We start from the raw sequence: 19,653 nt of genomic DNA, 5'->3' as shown, positions 1-19,653 counted from the left end.
AATAGTAGAATTGGATTGAGTTCATAATGGAAGAATTACTTAGGTATTACTGCAAGCTGTATTACATATTCATCGACTTGCTAAATGTGCATGGATTTGTCAGGCATTCTGCACTCCCCACTCCTCATTTCCATCCAGTGCAGATGCAGTGAAGGGATAACCAAGTCAAAAGCTGTCTAAATTAAGGAGTGATTAAGACAAGTTTGGGTGGATGCTGAATGTTAATCTCACAGGCCACAGTCTTCTGCAATGTAAGAGGGTGCAACTTTCACTGGTAGCTCTCTGCCTTCAGCAGTGCATCGTGATGAGACTAACATATGAGAGACTGTAGTCCTTGAAGCTTAATGGAGTTGTGTGTTGGGTTTTTTCTAAAGCTTCCTTGCTAACAGTATTTCTGCTGTTATTGATTTGTAATGGTAGCTGGGAGCTTTATTCCCTTAGAGATTCTTGTAAAATCTCAGCAATTAGAGAAACAAAATTGCACTGACCAGAAAAGCTGTATTAATTGGTAACTCAATATAGTTTGACCCAGATTATCCGCATTTCTGCCTGGATGGTCCCCTGCCATCGGTGGGCATCTGAGTTCTGACTGCAACAAGCTCACTGAGCAGCTCATATTATACTCTGAAAAGTCTTTGCAATAAGAATCCTTATATTTATTTTGTTAAAATAACAAAGATGAGTGAATCAGTGTGCAAATTGCTAACCTTCAGAGCAGGTACAGTGTGTTGAACAACCTTGCGATGTCAAACATGTTTTCCAGATTTATATGATATAGTAAATACTGTAATGTAACTCAAATATTGGTGTGAATCTATATAGAAAATGACCTGCACAACTGACTGGATTATAGAATTACTTGATAAAGCACCTTGTCCTCTGATATTCCCTAAATATTGACACCACAAGCCGTTTTGGTGTAATTACATAAGCTATATAGATAAATGCCCGGTATTTCTTTAACACATCCACATGCAGAATCTCAAGGACTTAATGAATAGTCTGTCTCATGGCATCTCTGTTGCAGTAGGTGCCATCTCCACAGCTTTCTTAGGCAAAATTCAGCAAAGAACGTTAAGTCTTAAGTCAGAGGCCAACCAGGATTATGAAATGGATCTCCAAACTGAGTTTCAGTTGTCAGTCAGTCTGTCTTCCAGGTTGCTTTTCATGCTAAGTGTGTTGGATTATTTTGACTTTTTTTGTCTTTGAATCAGAAGAGCTGTGGTTTTCAGGAATCTGGGTCTGATGTTGAAGGAGGGATACTATTGCCTTCAGCTCTTATTTTAAGTGAGAAGGCAACAATTTTCTGTGATCAGATATGAAGCACAGAATCAGTATGCTTAAAAAGAGAGAAACTAAGAAAAGGCTAATTGCAACGGATGTTTGGAAAATGTTTCAAATTTTTCACAGCTGATTCCATTTCTGTAAAATTTCATCAAATTTTAGCTCTACTTTTCACGAATTTTCTTTTCCATTGCCATTCCTTGTCTACCCTATGTATATTTAGAACTCAGCTGAATAACTGATTTGGTTTCCTTAGATGCTATCATCCACATTTTGAGTAACTGAGTTGTCCTGTTTTCAGAATACATCTGAAAAGGACTAAATTATACGTCCCATAACTGCTTTCAGAGCATTGTTGAAAGATGTTGTTATTTTTTATGGATTTTTAAATGTTTAAATATTATACTTAGAGTATATGTCTGAGATTTTAGTTTCTGAGTTTTTAGTTTCCTTTGTTTTTATAAGCTGTTGAGAACTTTTTGTGGAAAAAGCTTTGTGAAAATAGAACAGCATTTACTTCTACAAGAAAAACTGGCAATTTTTAATTATAATCTTTAAGTGCTTGTTTTGAAAAAAAATGTTTTTTCAAACTGGAAAATTTTGTTTTCTTTTTTCTGTTGCTGATATTGAAATACTTTTCTTTCTGAAAATAAGACTGGCTTAAATAGAGAAAGATGAATTGCTCCAAAGTACTTAAGATCTGCCCTGACCTAAGGGGCTATTTTTATCATATATAGGTCACGTCGGTGCTTAAAAATGCTAAAAAGGACAATTTCTATACTTTTTTCTGGCAGTTTTGATCCATTTTTTGAAAGATGGACATTTGTCTAGGAAGAATTGGAAGAAAATATATTTTTACATTCTTCTTGAGTTTTGAGGTATTAATGAGTTTGATCATTACAGAAACAAAGTCAGTCCTTCTTGTAACATAATTTTAATTTAAAACCCTCTGAGTCATCTAGTCCTTCTGTGTAGCTATTCATTATTAGTACTAATTGCCTGAAAAGGAAGCTGTTTGTCTGCTCCTGCTGCTTATTCTCCATCAGAAAGCATAATCCTTTGTTTGTGGACAGCACAATTAGCAGCTTTGGAGATCATAATTATTTCATACCTGGGGCTGGGAAGAAACCTGGGGGAGAGATACTCTTAAGCTTTGCCTGGAAACATTGAGTTTACTTAGAGTTACTTTTCAAAGTTTCAGTTGTCTGAGACACGAGTATATGTGTAAAATGTTCAGAGTACGTGTGAGGATGGATTACTGGAATGTGTGTATGGAACTGTGCTGATCTATTCATAGTACACAAAGCAAAGCACAACAATAACCAAAAGAAACCCAAAATAATGACACATAGAGCTACAAGCTGTAGCACAAAAGTAAAGACCCAGACAGCATACTATCTTACAATGATTTTCCTAACTGACTGACAGGAAATAGATTTGATATTCCTGTGTACCTCATCAAAATTACATGAGCCACCCTGACTAAGAAGCCTGGGAAAGAAAGAACCAAATCCCCAGTTACTTGGAGACCGAGTAGTGGTAGCTTTTTCTTCCCCTCTAGTAACTTACGCTCTTTGTAAGAGGTGTTGATCCAGTATCCTTGCTCACATTTCCAGTGTAAGTGTGGTGGTATGCAAAACCATGATTATTCCAATTTATTATCTGATACAAGTTCAAACAAATGTACATGCTTCAAAAGACAGGTATTATACTTTCATATGTATAACCTATCTAACTTATCTAAAGTGACAGGGATATTAAGCCTCGCATGTATCTGTTTCAGTTCAGCCAAGGCACATTTTGGTATTCCTGTTCACACTGGCTGAGGATATGCACTCTATCAGACAGAAGTTAATGACAATTTTGGCTCTGTAATAAATAATATCTTCTGTTTTAAAAAGTGATGCTAGATTTCAGTTTGTTAATTTATCAATACCTTGTATCAGCACAGATGTGTGCTCATGGACCAGGAAATTCCTAAGATTAAGAACCAAATCATTTTAAAACAAGAACTTTCTGTCTCAGTTTAATTTTCACATCTTGATTTTGAAAAATATCTGGTGACATTGGCGCCAGGGATGAAATTTTGTTTCCGTAGGCTCAACCAATCTGTAAGAGAGCAATCTTGATTCTACTTTGACTTCTTCATTTCTTCAGAAAAATAGCCAGCTAAATTGCAGCATTTTTATCAGTGACAGAAATTTGACAAGAATACAGAGCTCAGTTTTAAACTTTGAACTGAGTTAGTGGCTAAGAGAGCAAAAGGTTCATTCACTGAAGCTGAGCATACTTGATTTGTGGTTGCTGAAATGATTAATGTTAAATCTCAAAATGTATTTTTCTTAACAAACTCAGTTTAAAGTAGATCAACATTAAAACAACAATTAAGCATGTCAATTGAAACACATTAACATCCATTTTATTTTGCAGAACCAATAGCTTGTTGCAATTTAATTTTATTTATAACCTATTTAATCTCAAGTAGGAAGGGAAGAAGAAAGTGAGTAGTTTTTACTTTTAAAAGAACCCCAAATGTTATTTGACCTGTAAAAGCATTTAGTGGTTGCTGTTGAAACAAGAATCCATTCTATTACCAACAATACAAAACAAAGAGACACTGTCTATTCTAAAGAGTTTTTCTAAACAGAAGTGATAGTAAGCATTGCTAGGGAAAGAAAATAACAGCTTTGGTGGTATGAGCACACTGCATAACTTTCAGAATCTGTAGTTTGATGTTTCTGAATAAACTGTTTCATAATGACAAATATTCTGTGCAGACCTGTACCATCTTGGTGTTCTCTGAGTGTTCTTTCACATGCCATTACCACCAGTTGCTGCTCTTTATGTGTCTGCATTGCATAGTTTCAGTTATTTCTTGGCTGGTCTGCTTTTTCCTTTGTATATGGCAATCCCCAAATACGCATGCACAAAGCAGCTATTGAGAAAATGTCCTGATTTAGAGTCCAAGGCTCTAAAGGAAGTACTAGATGGAAACATTTTTTTTGTAATAAAGCCATCCATCATCCAACTCCACAAATAGTGAAGCATGTCTTTTTATAGAAAAGTTGTCAGCACAGCGTTGCCTGGAAAGCAGATCTGTTGTGATCCCGTGCTCCTGAGAGCTAGGTCTGGAGAACAGTTTTGCTTATTGACGTTGCTTAGTGTCCTGGAATATCCTTGCGGAGGCATTACTTGTGATAGGAAAGGTGTGTGCTAATGTCTTTACAAACAATTTCATGGGTGAGGCTACAGGTGTTAGCGTCCTTGAAATGGGTCTTAATGTCTCTACCAGCCTCAAGCAGCAGGTTTATTACAGAGCGCCGACAGCCTGGCTCCTGAAACAGACACGTGGAAGTTTCCGAACTTTGGGGTTAACTTCAAGCAGCCGGTTTGTTACAGAGCCCAGACAGCCTGACTCGTGAGACAGACAAATGGGTCCTCACAAGCCTGAGTTTCTGAACTTTGGGGGAAAATGACATGTTTAATGAGGGAATATGTGGTAGGCGTTTCAAGAAGGCTGTACCTTCCTAGTGCCTCAGTCAAAGGGTAGGGAAGAGGGCAACGTGCAGCCGGGAGTTTGTAAAAGGAGGATGCGTCCTCTGAAAGCTTAAGAGAGAAAACCCCGCAGGCGTGTACCCCAGTGGACTCTCTCCCTTTATTCGAATAAAGTTGCAGGACTCCTGCGTCTCCTTTATGGACACTGGCTTTTCACAGCGTGATTTTCCGCGCACTTGGAAGAACAAATGTAAAATGGAGGGGGACAAGTCCTGGGATCCCGTGGTCTCTCTAGTTGTTATTAAACAGAAAGATAGGGATGAACATAATTTAGCCTTCTCCTTTGTCTTCTAACATTTATTTACTATGAAAGAGATTTAATATATCTGTTTATAACATTTAATAGCTACTGACATGTCCTTCAGCAACCAAAGTCGCTTTACACATCAGCTTGGTCAAAGAAAAGCTGAATCAAAAAGTCAGCAGTGTTTCAAAGCAGAAATACTGAAAACCTGACAGTATGTGTGACATCATTTCTGCTAAAGTGCTTATGGTACTGTTACAGCCATTAGTTTAAAAAAAAAAAATAAAATAAATTAGAGAGGAGTCCAGTGCTGAGGAATACCGCTGCTGCGGGTAGCTCGGTTTGCAAGCTGCAGACTGAGATGCAGGTCCAGCTCTGAGTGGGAGCCCGAGACGAGAGGCCGTGAATTGCCAGTCCTTTGCATAACAAAGGGCACGACGAGGGTGGTGCCAGCCAGGGGAATGGACACTGGGATACCCCGCAGGAGCCATGAAATGCCAACCTTTTCGGTAACAAAAGGCAGCAAGAGCGGTGCTGCCATCCAGGACGATGGACTCTGGGGGACCCGGCAGGAGCGGAGGGCTCGGAGGGCGAGGCTTGCGCACAGGTGGACTGTGAGGGCATAAAAATCGAAGGGGGGGTCTTTGCTGGGGCTCTCTCCTCCGATGCACCAGTCCGGGCTGTTCCTGTGGCCCTGCGCCGGCACAAAATGGTTGTGTGGAACGAGACAGCTGGGACTGTGCTGCGGGAAACCCGGGGGCGAGCCGGTGAGTGAACCTGGTCCGACCGTGCGAGTGCGGGGCGTGCGGGGAGCCAAGAGGGGCACCCGTGGGGCCGTGGGGTCACTGGGGCCGCAGCTGCCAGGGCGCTCCCGCACCTCCCTTCGACCAGAAAGGACAGCTGGAAATTAGAGTCTTGTAGGAGCCGCTTGAGGCCCAGTCACCCAAAGTGCGCCTACGGATCTTCCGTGGCATTGGCTTCACCCTTCTCCGGGTAGAATTGAAACATAGATTTAGAAGAAACATAAAGATTTTAGTTATAGGCTAGCTGTGTTGGAATGGGTGGAATAGGAAAGAATTTGGGCCCAGTGAGAGTTAATTAAAATAGTTAGGAGAGCTGGACCTGAAATAGGGTTTTAGATGTCAGTAACTGATTACCAAATAACTGATGATCTGTCATTTGCATGTTTGCTTAGCTGTGCTTAGAATGAGGAGTAGAAACATTGATAAGTTGGTGCAGGGAACAAGGACAATTACCAATTTCTTCCCTTCGTGGGAGCCCATCCAAAAGTCATGCAAGAAGAAACTTACAGGTCACTAAAGTAATTAGGATTGTTAAAGTTCAGAGAAGCAAAAAGGTCAAAATGAGGAAGATGAGTTACTTCATCTTTTTTGGGACCACTGACCCAATTCAAGACCACCGACTCCATTCAGAACACACACTACGCATGCTTAATGACATGTAAGCTCATTTCCATACGAAGCGGAGAATGGGAGGTGTTAATGTTATGAATATGCATTTGTATTTTGGATATTCATAATATTTAGAAATAAAAGGTATCATGTTTGCTTGTATCGGGGCCCTGCGTCTTAGGGAGCTATCCCACGCAGAGCCTGGTGCCAAACAAAGCATACACTTTCTAACTCTAAACTGTTAAGAGTTTTTGTCCATCTCAGCTGGATATCGATATTAGATCGATATTCATATTTTGGTAAATCAGAATGTGTGTCTGAGAAACAGACTTTATATTCTTGTTGTATATTCTGCAGAGGAAAAAACCCCAAACCCATAGGTCTATTTAAAAAAAGGAAAGAAATTGTTTAAAGGTGTCCAACTTAAGTTGAGGAAAAAAAACAACTATCTCATGGAATATTGTAACATTCTGCTGATCTTGTTACACATAAATCCCTATATTTTTATTTGGAGCCTTTGCTTACGTGTTCGTATATTTACTGAACGCATCACCTTTCCTTCCCTTGACATTGCTCAGAATATCTCTGAGGAACAGCAGGCTGTTTACTTAGCACCTTTTAATGACAAATGGTTAAATAACTTGCTTTTTGTTCCTTATGGAAATGGACTTTACTAGGAAAAGGGTTTTAAATTTCAGTTTTGCTTTGCATCTCAGCAGAGGAAGCTTTACATAGATATAATTTTTAATAACCTGGGCCCTCATTATTAGCCAACATTTCACAAGACAGTGTAAAATTTCAGCAGAACAATGTAGTCTGTTTGAAAGTGACTATTCAGTGAAGCTGTGAAACTGGGTACTGCATATGAAAATGTGATTTACGCTTGGAACTGTTGATGGTAAAGCACATGATGGTGTTTGTTGAGTAACTAAAGGCACCTAATGCAATGCAGCCACTGAACAAAGGCAGGTAGAACACAGTGCAATGAATAGTCCATTGGCAAAGTTGTGTCTTACCATGGTGCAGGCAGCACCTTGTGCTGTTGCTGTGCACTGAAGATGAATGTTGTAGGGAACTGAAAATGGTTTACCAAACAATTGTGTTCAGACTGGGGAAGAAAGCTGATCTTCTTTTCTGGCTGACACTACAAAAGAATTATTTTCATTTTGCTACTCTTTATGCTCATACAACCCACTGTTAGTACAGCGTATCTTACACAGATATGGTGTCTGTCTCAGAGAGGAACTGTCAATTCCTTATATTGTGAGCTCATATGAGAAAGGACTCCTATCAAGGTTGTATTGCTGGCTAATTGTTATTTTGGACAATTTGCCTTATATAAATGCCTTTTGTCTGTCAAATGGATATGAAAGTCATAAAGGTATATACGAAAAATAATATTCCAACTTAAAAAAAAAGAAATTACTATAAAGGTGCTTACAATTAAATATGATCATAAAATAATAAAAATCAATGCCTAAGATGAGACAGAGAAATCTTGAAGTAGCCTCGATCACAAGTACGGACTTCCTTTCTTCCACACAGAGTGAACAATGCCCTCTACTGATTGTGGGGAGGAAAATGGCTAAAATGCTGGAAAAACATAACTGAGCAGAACTGTAAAATAAGGTAAACTAGATTAATTCTTCTGATGCTTATTGACATATCTAAGGCTCTGTCTATGACTTACTTGCTTATTGCAGGTCTTATATGTGTATATAATGTGATGAAATATATTTGGGGAGATACTTGCAGAGTCTTCATAGCATACCGGTATTTGTGCAAATTAAGCCCTTGAATAATCTCAAAGATGCTGATGTCAATGCATTTTTCAGACTAGGTGACTGGTAGGCTGTTTGCATGTATCCATCGGTATGATCCTAAGACTGGATGACCTTTGGTTAGAGTGGAAATTTCTGCTGAAATGTACAGGTAAAACAAAGAGAACAGGAATTTTCTCTGTATTGCTCAGTACCTCCCAAGGAGTTTGTGCTTCCCTGAAGTGCTTGCATGAAGAAAAGGAAAGATTTGGCAAGAGCAGCCTGAATGGGAGTTTCTGATGTGGGTGTCTCTGGGGAGCATTGCCTGATGACAGTGAAAATACCAAATATTTTCTTCTAATCATTTCAGTCTTGTTTAGACCCATCACTGCATAAATCACCGCAGTAATTTGTAATGCTGATTAATGTGTGTGCTCCTTGATTCACCCAACTTGGGGCTTTCCTGATACATAATTCTTCAGCTATTTACTTTCCAGCACTTTCTCTACCAGTGGGGGGAACTGAAGACAACATTCCTGAACTTGTAACTGCAGTCTTGCAGACTGGAATTCAGGGGTGGTAAATGTGAGTTTATCCTTATTATCCTTCAGAATTCTGGAGGATAAAAATTACTGCATCTTCTGAGCAGCAGATTTTCTAAAAATCTGAAAAAATACAGTCAATGTTTGTAAAGGTCTTTTTGTTTTTACCACTCTCACCCTCCTGGTAAACTCTTATTACGGAAGCCTTTTGAGTCAGGTGTTGACTCAGGACATTCAGTGATGTGGGTAACTACTGTATTTTGGTTCTTGCTTGATAAAGACCTGACAATTTTCCTTTTTCTAAAGTTACAAATGTCTGGAGTGGCAACCAGAAGGAATGAGGAGTGGGAAGGAAAAAAGTTTATGTGTTTTGGTCTTATATGTCAAAGAAAAACACTCTAGTAAATCTTTCCTGTACTTAAACCTACATTTATATTCTTACTGTGTTTCAATTTTAATAGTAAGGCATAAAACTAAATGAGTATTTTATGGATATTTGCATCAAACAAGCATTGTGCTTAGCCTGAACATGCTTTGTCTATTTTGTAACAAATGTTTTGTACCGTGGATATTTTAAAGACTGGACTACATCTTGAATCCCATTTCATTGCAAGATGTTGTGTACTGTCAGTGGAAAGGATGTGGGAAAGTGAATGGAAGAGATGTAGGGGGATTGCCTTGGTGTGAAACTGTCACGGCAAGTCCTTCACTTCTTGCTTCTGCTGCGTTTTCCTACAGTAGGTGTGGGAGAACGTGTCAGGAGCACTTGGCAGAAGGAATTGTTTGCTTCCAGCTTCTGTCAAACTCGGGACATCCCACGTAGACTGGCAAACTCATTAAATAATTACTACAGTTTCATTAAGGGGTTAAATTTTTCATCTGAAGTGCAATACATTATTCAACCCTTATACCTACTGATTATAGGCAGAAGGTAAATATTTAAACATCGATGTCCTGACTGTTATCTCTGCATTAAAAACCAGCACACCACATCAAGCAAGGAGGGACTCATGCACTGAACTGCAGGGAGTTTTTTAGAGGCCAAATATGTTAACTTAAAAACTGGGAGGGCCTCTAGGGAGAAAAGCCACAATATTTCTTGGTGCTAATGGCTTCAGGTGAGTATTGTATTAACTGAACAGACAGAATGATATTTGCCTATGTCATTTGTTGTTGCCTAGCCATGATTTTTCTGTTCATCTGTTTCTGGACTTTAATTGTGGAAGACTTTCAATCTGCCTATGAGAGAATTAGTCAATATTAGGGCTCTGTGTAGGCTGCATATTAATACTTAATTGCATTTTCGAAATTTTGAGAAACACAGAGTAATTTGATATGCTGCCTGGGGAACCAAAGCCCAGTTCTTCAGTCAGTTTGTGGTTTCTCTTCTTAAAGAGATTCTTATTTTAATTTGTTATTTTTCTGAAGGAATAATTAATCTTTTTTTTCAACAAATGGCATGCGAATATCCTGTTTTAAGAGATTTTAAGTAAAAAATGAAACTATTTATAAAAGAAATTAATTGAAACTAGGCACCACTACTTAAAACCTAGCCTATCTTACCCCCTTGTCCAGGGGATTTAACAATAAATTATGGACAAATGAATTTTAATTTCATTTCACATTTTATTTTTTCCAGCCACTAGTGCATGATTACCAGATGTATCAAAAAGACTTATTGTATATATATAATGACACAAAAAGATGGTGAGTTTGGAGTTGGAAAAAAAAGGTATACTAAATATTAGCACTGTGTTTTGCTAGGTGTTACGAGAAGAAACATCTCTTACAAAAATCAGTGTTCTAAAAATAAATGATAAAAGGAGAAAGAAGATGATATTAATAAAGTTATGAGAGTAAGATTGTTTAAAATTAGTCTGTGCTACAACATGTACCAAGGGCATTATTAATGAGAGTGTATACTGTAGTATGCCAGTATAATTTGCACTAAAATATTATGGTAGTGAAGATGCTGTAAGTATCTTGAATTTCAATACCTGAATTTATTGCCAGGAGTAAATTGTAATTTAAAGGAGCTAAGCTGATGCTGGGGTCTCCATAAATGCAAAATAGAAATTCTTTTCAGATTGCAGGCCTGCCCATGTTATTATTCACTTACTCCCTTTGAGATGCACATTCACAGGATCTTAGACTGGCTGTACCACTAGGGTCCACCTGAAACGAGAGCAGTGGCAATAGCCAGTGGCATTTACAGGGTCTGCTAATCCCCCAGTGATGTCTCTGATTTGAGCTCCCAGTAAGCAGCACACCTCTCCAGAGAGAGTGTCAGGTCAGTGAAGGGGGGGTGCCCCTGCAGCTCTCAGAGGAGAGGAGCCTACTGCTGTCATCTGCTGCCCTTGCTCGGTTGTGCTGCGGTCACACGGGGAGCCTCATGCAGCTCCAGCATCTCTCCCTATGCTCTCATTGCGCTCGCTTTTCTTCTTGAAATGTATTCCATGTTTATTGTACTAGACACATAGAGAAGAGAAAAAGTTTCTTAGTGCAGAGGACTATTAAAGTCCTGAAGATCTTTCAAGGTGAAGTTCAATTTTAATACCATGACCAAAACCTGTCACTCTAACTTGATTACCTTTCCCCTGCCTGAGTGGAGGACAGAGGTTGCTGCTAAACCGGTTCTTGAAATTATTTCTTTTTGCTGGAAATTTTTGCTAGTTTGTAAATCATCAAAAGACTAAAGGAAGGAAGGAGACAGAGGGAGAAAATCGCTGGAGAGAAGCCAGAGAAACCTACCTAGTGCCAGTATTGCCAATCCCTTTGGGAATCTCTAGTTATTATGCTTCTTTTCTGGATCTGAATGGTTACATCTTTCTAACTACTCGCATAGCATTTTAAACTGTTATTTCTTGGACAAAAACAGTTCAGCTGAGAAATAGCTTAATATCCCAGCAAATCCATGTGGATATAAATAAGTAGCACAAGAGAACTACCACTTGAAATCTTTGAGACCATGTCAGACAGCTCTTTCAACCTCCCTCTTATACTGCAACCACTTGCATTCATGCTCACCATATAATTCCCCTTTTCCATAGCACGACTGAGCACTCCAAGTTGGTTTATTTTTTTTATTATTAAAAAAAAATCTAGAAAATAATCCCAGACTTGCAACAGATATTTTGCATCATTATTTTCCTCACTTCCACAGCTTACCCAGTATTAGGTTTGAGATGTTTTTGCAGCGTATTGTTAAAAGCTGTGGCGGAATTTGGCACTTATGGTATTAGCCATTTTGGATGTATTTTGTACACCTCTTTTGGTTCTCACTAGTACTATTTAAAAGGGTAGAATGTTGTATTAAGCTACTTCCTCACATTCAGACATCAATTTGTTCATTTGAAAATGTATTGTTATATATTTGTGCTTTCCATCCATGGTACAATGAATCAATGGATTTTTTCCTGGGATCAGCTGTTTCAGGAGAGTTATAATGAGCAAACCTAGAAAGAACAAATTTGTGCATTGCTATGGCTTAGTCATAGGCATCAAAGGCCTAGTGTGACAAAAAGAAAGGACATTTCCTAAACTGAAAACACATAATAAATGTAATTCATTAGAGTTGTGGAGGGAGTAACAATTCATCTTATACAGGAGCACTGAGTGTTTATAAATTAATACATTTATCATTGGTGCATTGTTTTGCTGTTTGAATTCAAATGATTGCTTGAAATTGTAATGCCTTACAGAGGTTTGGTTCAAATTTTGGAACATACTTATTTCTTATGCAGTTGTACACATGGACGCCTCCACAGGAGTTTAGTTGTTCTGAGGCCTTTCCTCAACAAAAACCTTTTAAAGTATCAATCTATGACAGATACACTTAAATCAACTCACAGCAGTAATGACTCGAAACCAAGAGCCCAATAGAAGTGCAAGTCAGTCTGAAAATATGAAATACATATTGCACATATCTGCAAAAACAGCGGAGGTAGTGTTGTGGAGCAGAAGTACAGAGGAGATATGTCTTTTTTTCTTAGGGACATCACAGAAGATCTGGCAATTTAGATAAGCTTTTCACACATTCCAGTGACTCCACAGGGCATTGAAGTGCTGGTAGCCATGATTTACCCTGCAGAGCTTACTTGCTACATTTTCAGAAGTTCTGTATATCTAAAACTTTACTTTCCATCCATAACCCTACAGAAATAATATCGCTATTGTTCTGTTCATAAAAATATATTAATGTGAACTTATGAAAAAATTTGCTCACATGAGCAATTGTAAAGCATTCTAGTATGCACTAAGAAGTACATCAGCTTATGCTATTTTGTGGTGTAAGACTTGCAAGCACCTTCTGCCTGTTCATGACAATGTCACATTTTGAAAAATCTTGTAGTCATAAGCAGCCTTCAATTTTTAAGAGCAGTTTGCTGAAATTTTTTTATCGCTAACGGTTTATCTGAGATACCGATTCTGATATTTTGATTGCAGCATTTTCTGTGTATTACAGAAAGAGCAAATATTTGTAACTGTCAGAAGGACTATGTATCTATATGCTTACGTACTGTGATTTCTACTATTCCTGACAGTCTAGCAACAGAGCACTCTTCTAAAAATTGTCAGTGGCAAAACCAGAAGCAATGGCCAAAGCTTTCATCTGCTGCTCAAAAAAAGGCATAATTACTAAAAATTTTAAGTAGATGGATCCCAGTGGCCTGCCTCCCCTTATTTTAAATTACAGGAAGTCTTCTTTCTGGCATAATAGTGCACAAGAATGCTATGAATACCTTCTAAACTTATTTACAATTCTGCAAGGTAAAAGTTCTTTGGTTTTGATTCTATGTGAAATAGACTTCTCTGAAATACACTGCAAATTAAAACATTTTTAAAAATGTTAAAAATGAGATTAAATGTCCTATTTTTGATTCTGTAAAATGACTTTAGCTTAGAATATACAAAAGTCACGCTACTCATGAGTGATGCACTGTGTATCCAAATTCTCTTTGGCAAAATCTATCCAGCAACTTAGATCAAGTATGGTGGACATCTTGTTGGGGTCATATCTATATTCTTTTCTGAAAAACTTCATATAGGCTATGTTATAATAGATAGTCCTTGTCTAGAAGAAAACAGCTGGTGTCAGTTGCATCCTTTCTTTTGGTATTTATAATGACTCTTTGACACCTACTTTTACGTTTTTGAGGACACTTAGCTGTCTTTAGGTATTCTTCCAATTCCTGAAAAGTTGAAAGCACTTACAACTTTATAACAGTCTATGACAACCATATTCCTTTGTATAAATCTAAAGATTTCCAGCTTTCCTTTGTAAAAACAGTAGTTCTGTGACAGCTTCTTGCAGACGCATTATTTTTTTTGGATGCATTCCAGTTTCTCTGAACATGACTTCCCACTGTTTTCTACACTTGCAAGAAAAAATACTGCTGGTTTCAAGTCCTATTTCAAGGTCAACCTTCCATTCAGAAAGACTAGAAGTAGTATTGCTCATTTTGTGGGTCATGAAGTGCGTGAGAGATAATACAGGCTCTTTTAAAACACACACAATCTTCTTATGTGTGTTTGATTTACGTGCAGTCTCTCTGAGTGATGCTCTTTCTTCATACAAGACAACTCAAATGTTTTGTTATTTTTCACTGTAAGCATTCTCAATCATTTCTAGTGATACTAAACCACTAATATTTTATACCCAGTCAACTTACAAAATAAGAAGAAACAAGAAAACTTAGTTTTCTAAGTTACTCCCTTCTATGTTTTTCTGTAGATTGTCGTTTGGCCTTTTTAATCACTTCTTAGCTCCGTGTATTTGGCACTTATGCTTCAGTTTTGCAACAAAAGAATTGTAGGTACTCTAACATTTAAGGACACCAGCCCCTCCCTGACCCCCCTCTCCCCCCCCCCCCCCCCCCCGCCAAAATCCCTCAGACTATTATTTGGAACCCTGTAAATAAAATAGGTAATAGCAGTTACTCAAAGTAAATTAGTGATTTTTATTTCTCTGACCATTTGCCAGTTGATTACTAACATGGTTGAAGCTGAAGGTATATTGCTATCACTATCCAAAATAAACTTCAATATAAAATAGAAGTCTTTTCATAATTGTTAACTATGAGCTCAACAGTGTTTAGTATCATTATTACATATGCTGCTGCATGCAGATATTAAGTATAATATTCCATTTCAGTGGGCTGGGAAATTGCATTCATCTGTCTCAGAGAACCTCCATGTGTATGTATTCTCTGTTGATAATTCATCATACCTTCCCTCATTTGCTTAATACACAAGGCTAGGATCTCATTATAATTTTTATCTAGAGTGCCAGGTTTCTAGCTTTAGCACTGGATGTTTCATATTCAAATATGGACTGGAATAGCAGCTGTTACATTAAGAAAAGAGTTAATCCAGTATACCATCAATTATGGATTCCTTATACTTGAACATGTTTCTTTTTTATCAATATACACAAAAAGCTCACAAAATTTCCTCTTGAATCAGAGTTGACTGAAACAAATCTACAATTCTCGCCTACTATTGTGATTTTCTGAAACAATCATAAAAATACAGTAATTACTTTTTCTATGCTTATGAGAACATTTTCTACCCTAATGAGGTGCCCTTTGTATGATGCATCAGTTTCTGTGCCTGATTCTGCATACCTGACCTTCTAAGAATTACCAGCAAGTATATGGCTATTATGAAATTAAATAAGTTAGATGTAAACAGTAGCTCCTATTATTTGCAGACCAATGGACTGAAATAAAATAAAAACCAGTGTCTGAACAAAGCTATAGAAGAGGACAACAATTCATAAGGAAACTAGTGCATTTCACTAGTGAAACATCGTCAGCCACAGCAATTCCACTTAGTAGGAAACTGAAATGGAATACTTACCATGACAGAACCTGATATGAGGGACTGGATATTTGCAAAATAATGAGTGATAAATCTAAAAAGCAGAAAAACAAAATAATGAGAGGATTCACAACTGCTTTATAATCATCAAATTTAGTTAGGAATGGCAAACAGCAGTGTTATCACCTGCCAATGTCTTGCCCTTTCATATGAGTCTAAATTTCAAGAGCACAAAGTGTCAAGAAAAGTAGTCTTATACCTGTTCACACATAAGAAGTTCTTGTAGTATTACTCATTTGTTGGCAGAGCAGAATTTGCAATTTTTTTTACAAAATCAAGTGAAATAAAAGCGGCTACTAAGAAGCCCAGACTTAAAGAGGCCTCTACAAAAATTCTTCCACTTTGCAGGGACAGTTAGAGCAGGAGTGTAATAAGCACTTTGGGCAAGAAGCAAATATTGAACATGATTTTAGTGTAACCTTCAAGTCTCAGCTGACTTGAGCAGTAGCCAAAGTAAGAAAACAGTTGCAGTTATTTTTCCCAATCCAGAATGATATCCCCTGATTTGGGGTTTTAATGGAAAATCTTAACAGAAACATGGTTATAACAATCACAAACTTTTTACCTTTATTTGAAGCATACCTCTGTTTCAAGGGTTTGACCCACAATGAATATGTGTTCTGACTGAAACAGTTATAAATGGACTCTGAATGTTTTGTCCTCCAGACTGCTTTTATGTTCTTGCAGACTTGAATAACTGCATCTGGAAAGTTTCAGGAAAACTTTGCAATGGATATGCTTTCCTGTCAGTATGTTACACAATTACTAGTGATGTTAATTGTAGGTCATAGAATCACTAGGGTTGAAAAAGACCCTTAAAATCATTAAATCCAGTTATTAACCTAATACCACTACCATTCACCACCGAGCCATGTCCCTAGATACCATGCCTACACAACTTTTAAATACCTCCAAGGATGGTGGCTCAACCACTTCCCTGGGCAGCCTGTTCCAATGTTCTGACTGCCCTGTCACTGAAGAAATTTTTCCTAATATCCAGTCTATCTTATCTATCTAATGCCATCCATAAAGTACATCTCAGATTGTATTTTGAGGAAAAGCTACCTGTGAAGGCTCTGTGGATGGCTAAGTCACAAGAATCACACCTGTATCTGTCCCATTTCCAAGTCTAGAAACACTTCACCTGGAGATCTGGTACCCTTGTGCAAATAGCTCCTGGGACCCATAAAGAAAATCCTTTTAGAGGAATGGTTAAATTGATTGTTAAGTACGAAATGTCTACCTGTAGTGTGGACTCATAAGTGCTTCAGGGCTTTGAAAGAATTAAAATTGGTTTTTTCTGAATACTCATGTTACTTACCAGGATTTTAGATAGTTTTTCATCTACCCTGCTGATGGCTCAATGGATGGCCTTAGGGTATGACAAAATCAGTTAGTGTTAAGCTGCAATGAAATTCCACCAATTATTTGTGAAAATCACTCACTGAGTTCCTGCAGTAGCTGGCAATCGTTTCACATTTTGAAACTGTTAAGTAAACTAACACGTTTAATCAGAAGTACATAACACATCTCTTTTTCATTACGAGACCATATTTAATCTTTCTATCACACGTATTTAGGAATTCTTTGGACTACATAGGGTGGATAACACTAAAATAATTATCATGATACAGAACTGTTCCTGCTGAGTGACATCACATTTTGTGCTTCAGAAATAAAGCATTAAAGCTAAATATGAAGTGCCTGGCACAACAACACAGAGAGTTTCTCTACAAAGTGACTATGTGTCAATGACTTTTCCACAGGATTCTGGCACAGAGAGCAGTCTTTCTCTCTTTTGGGTTAATTCTGGCCAATCTCAGCACATCAGCACAAGGTGTGGGCTTTGCAACCAATATGTAGATTCACTACAGGTGAGAGAATGTGCTTTGCCCTTCTTCCTTTCCCTACTATCTGATAGAATAAAGGCAAAAGAAAAAGCTTGAGGAGATAATATCAATATTCACTCACAGAGAGAGATTCTGTGAAAAATAATCAGAAACAGTGTGAAGTAGCATTAAACCTTTATGTGACTTATGCATGGAAGATGATAGTTCTCTTGAATACTTCTGTGAAAAAAAATAGAGCTGTAAGTTTCTTTCTAAAGTATCTTTATTAATGCAAGTTCAGAATTGCTGTGGCAAAGTTAAACTATTTCATAAGTAAGCTGTAAAAGTGGTAAGAGGTATGAAGAAATGTAATTAAAGGTGAAGTTATAGACAGGGGAGCAGTAGACGATGCTAAATTGATAGATGCACCACATTTTAGGATGCATACTTGAATAAGGATATTTTCAATGCAACAAAAGGAGTTATAGGTAGGGAAGGAAGAACTAAAATAAAAAGGAAATGTTCTGTTAACTAGGATATCAGTTTAATGATATGTCTTGGGAAATGGTGAATTTAACATTTGGTACACTTAAGATAACTTGGTAAATAAAAAATACTTTATTTATTTCTGTCCAATAGCAGAAATTCTGGCACTGAAAGGAGGTGCTTTACATAAGCTAATTGCCTTTCTCATCTTTTGAGTATTAGCTCTGTTTCTCACTTGAACTGGCTAGTTTGGACAGACTGTGATCATTTCTATATTTGCTCATTTGGTTTTAGCTTTGACCATCTCTAAGCTGTGCCAGCAGAAGCAACACTGTCAAAGAAATGCTCCGTCCTTGGAGTTGTAATTTTAGATTGTGAATGATCAAATTAGAGTTGAGTTTTTCTACAGCTTTTCGATACAGCAGCTGGGCCTGCTTCTGTGTTGCCTTTTAGACTGCTCACAGTGGATAGAAGGTAGTGTAAGGTGTGAGTATGTGGCTTAGGCATGTGAGGCAAGCCACTGTCTGATTGCTGGGGCACTCGTCTGTCACTAGGCAGATGAAAATCGTGGTGTCTTCTCAGCACGCATCTTTCTACTTCCGGTCAGGAGGCATGCAAAATTTGAAGTGTATTTCCCAGCAAATATAGGATGCATTGGAAGATTATCATACTCTGAGTACTTCCTAGAGACACGCATTTTACTAGAAGCAAATATCTGTCTAGCAATTAGCTACTGTCACTATTTGGTGCAGTCTTGACAGCTCTCCCACACTCAGCAAAGTCAAAATAAATAGTACCAAAGTTTTTCCTCAAAGTTTCCTGTGAAAAATAGTATTAATGCAGAATGAACATTTTTACATTATGAAAGTTATGTCTTGGCTTGTGCTGGAAGGCATGTTCCTTGGATGAAACATTCAGGTCCTGTATACATATGATTTTGTGTACCTAGAACCCTGCAGGGCTATTTGGGGCAATGGCACTTGTAAGGGGAGCTGGAATATTTTATATGTGTAAGTTTAAGTGGGTGCTGCATGCGAACTTGATACTGTCTGGTCACATAAAAGGAAACTTGGTTAACCACCAGAGAGGTCTCGGAGGACTCATCACAAAGTACGGAGTTGGTACTTCTTGCACATTCTTAACTGGTCTAAATTCAGTGGGAGAAATTCTAATTGCGTACAAAACTCTGATAATCATCCTGTGTGATACAGCTGGTTTGTCTTATGTTTCACTTATTGTTTATGTTTAGGAAGATTTTATTTGGATTTTGATTTTTCTTAGTCCATGTCTTTACAAGTACCAAAACCATGTTTGTTTTCAAAGACATATGCCTGCAGTGTTTGCTTTTCCAGAATGTCCTTGGATTCTGGCAACCCCAAAGGTGAGCAGACAGAAAATCAGGCAGTTTGTTGTTTGCAGCCTTTCTGCATTTACTCAGTAATTCATCAAAACCAATCTGTCTTTGCAAAATGCTTCTGTTTGGCAAATCAGTGTTCTGTGACAAAAGCTCGGTTTAATCAGAAAAATCCTGTTTAGTTCTATTCATTATACAGTAGGAGAGAGACAAATCAGATGCATTTCAGTCTACTAATCACAGAGCATGACTGAATGACTTCCAATTGCATCTCTGTCCTCTTTTTTCTATTGCTGTGATTGATA

Source organism: Coloeus monedula (assembly GCF_965178545.1).
Source record: "Coloeus monedula genome assembly, chromosome: 6".
NCBI lineage: Eukaryota > Metazoa > Chordata > Aves > Passeriformes > Corvidae > Coloeus > Coloeus monedula.
The sequence above is the reverse complement of the archived record's forward strand: the minus strand, read 5'-3'. Positions refer to the sequence as shown.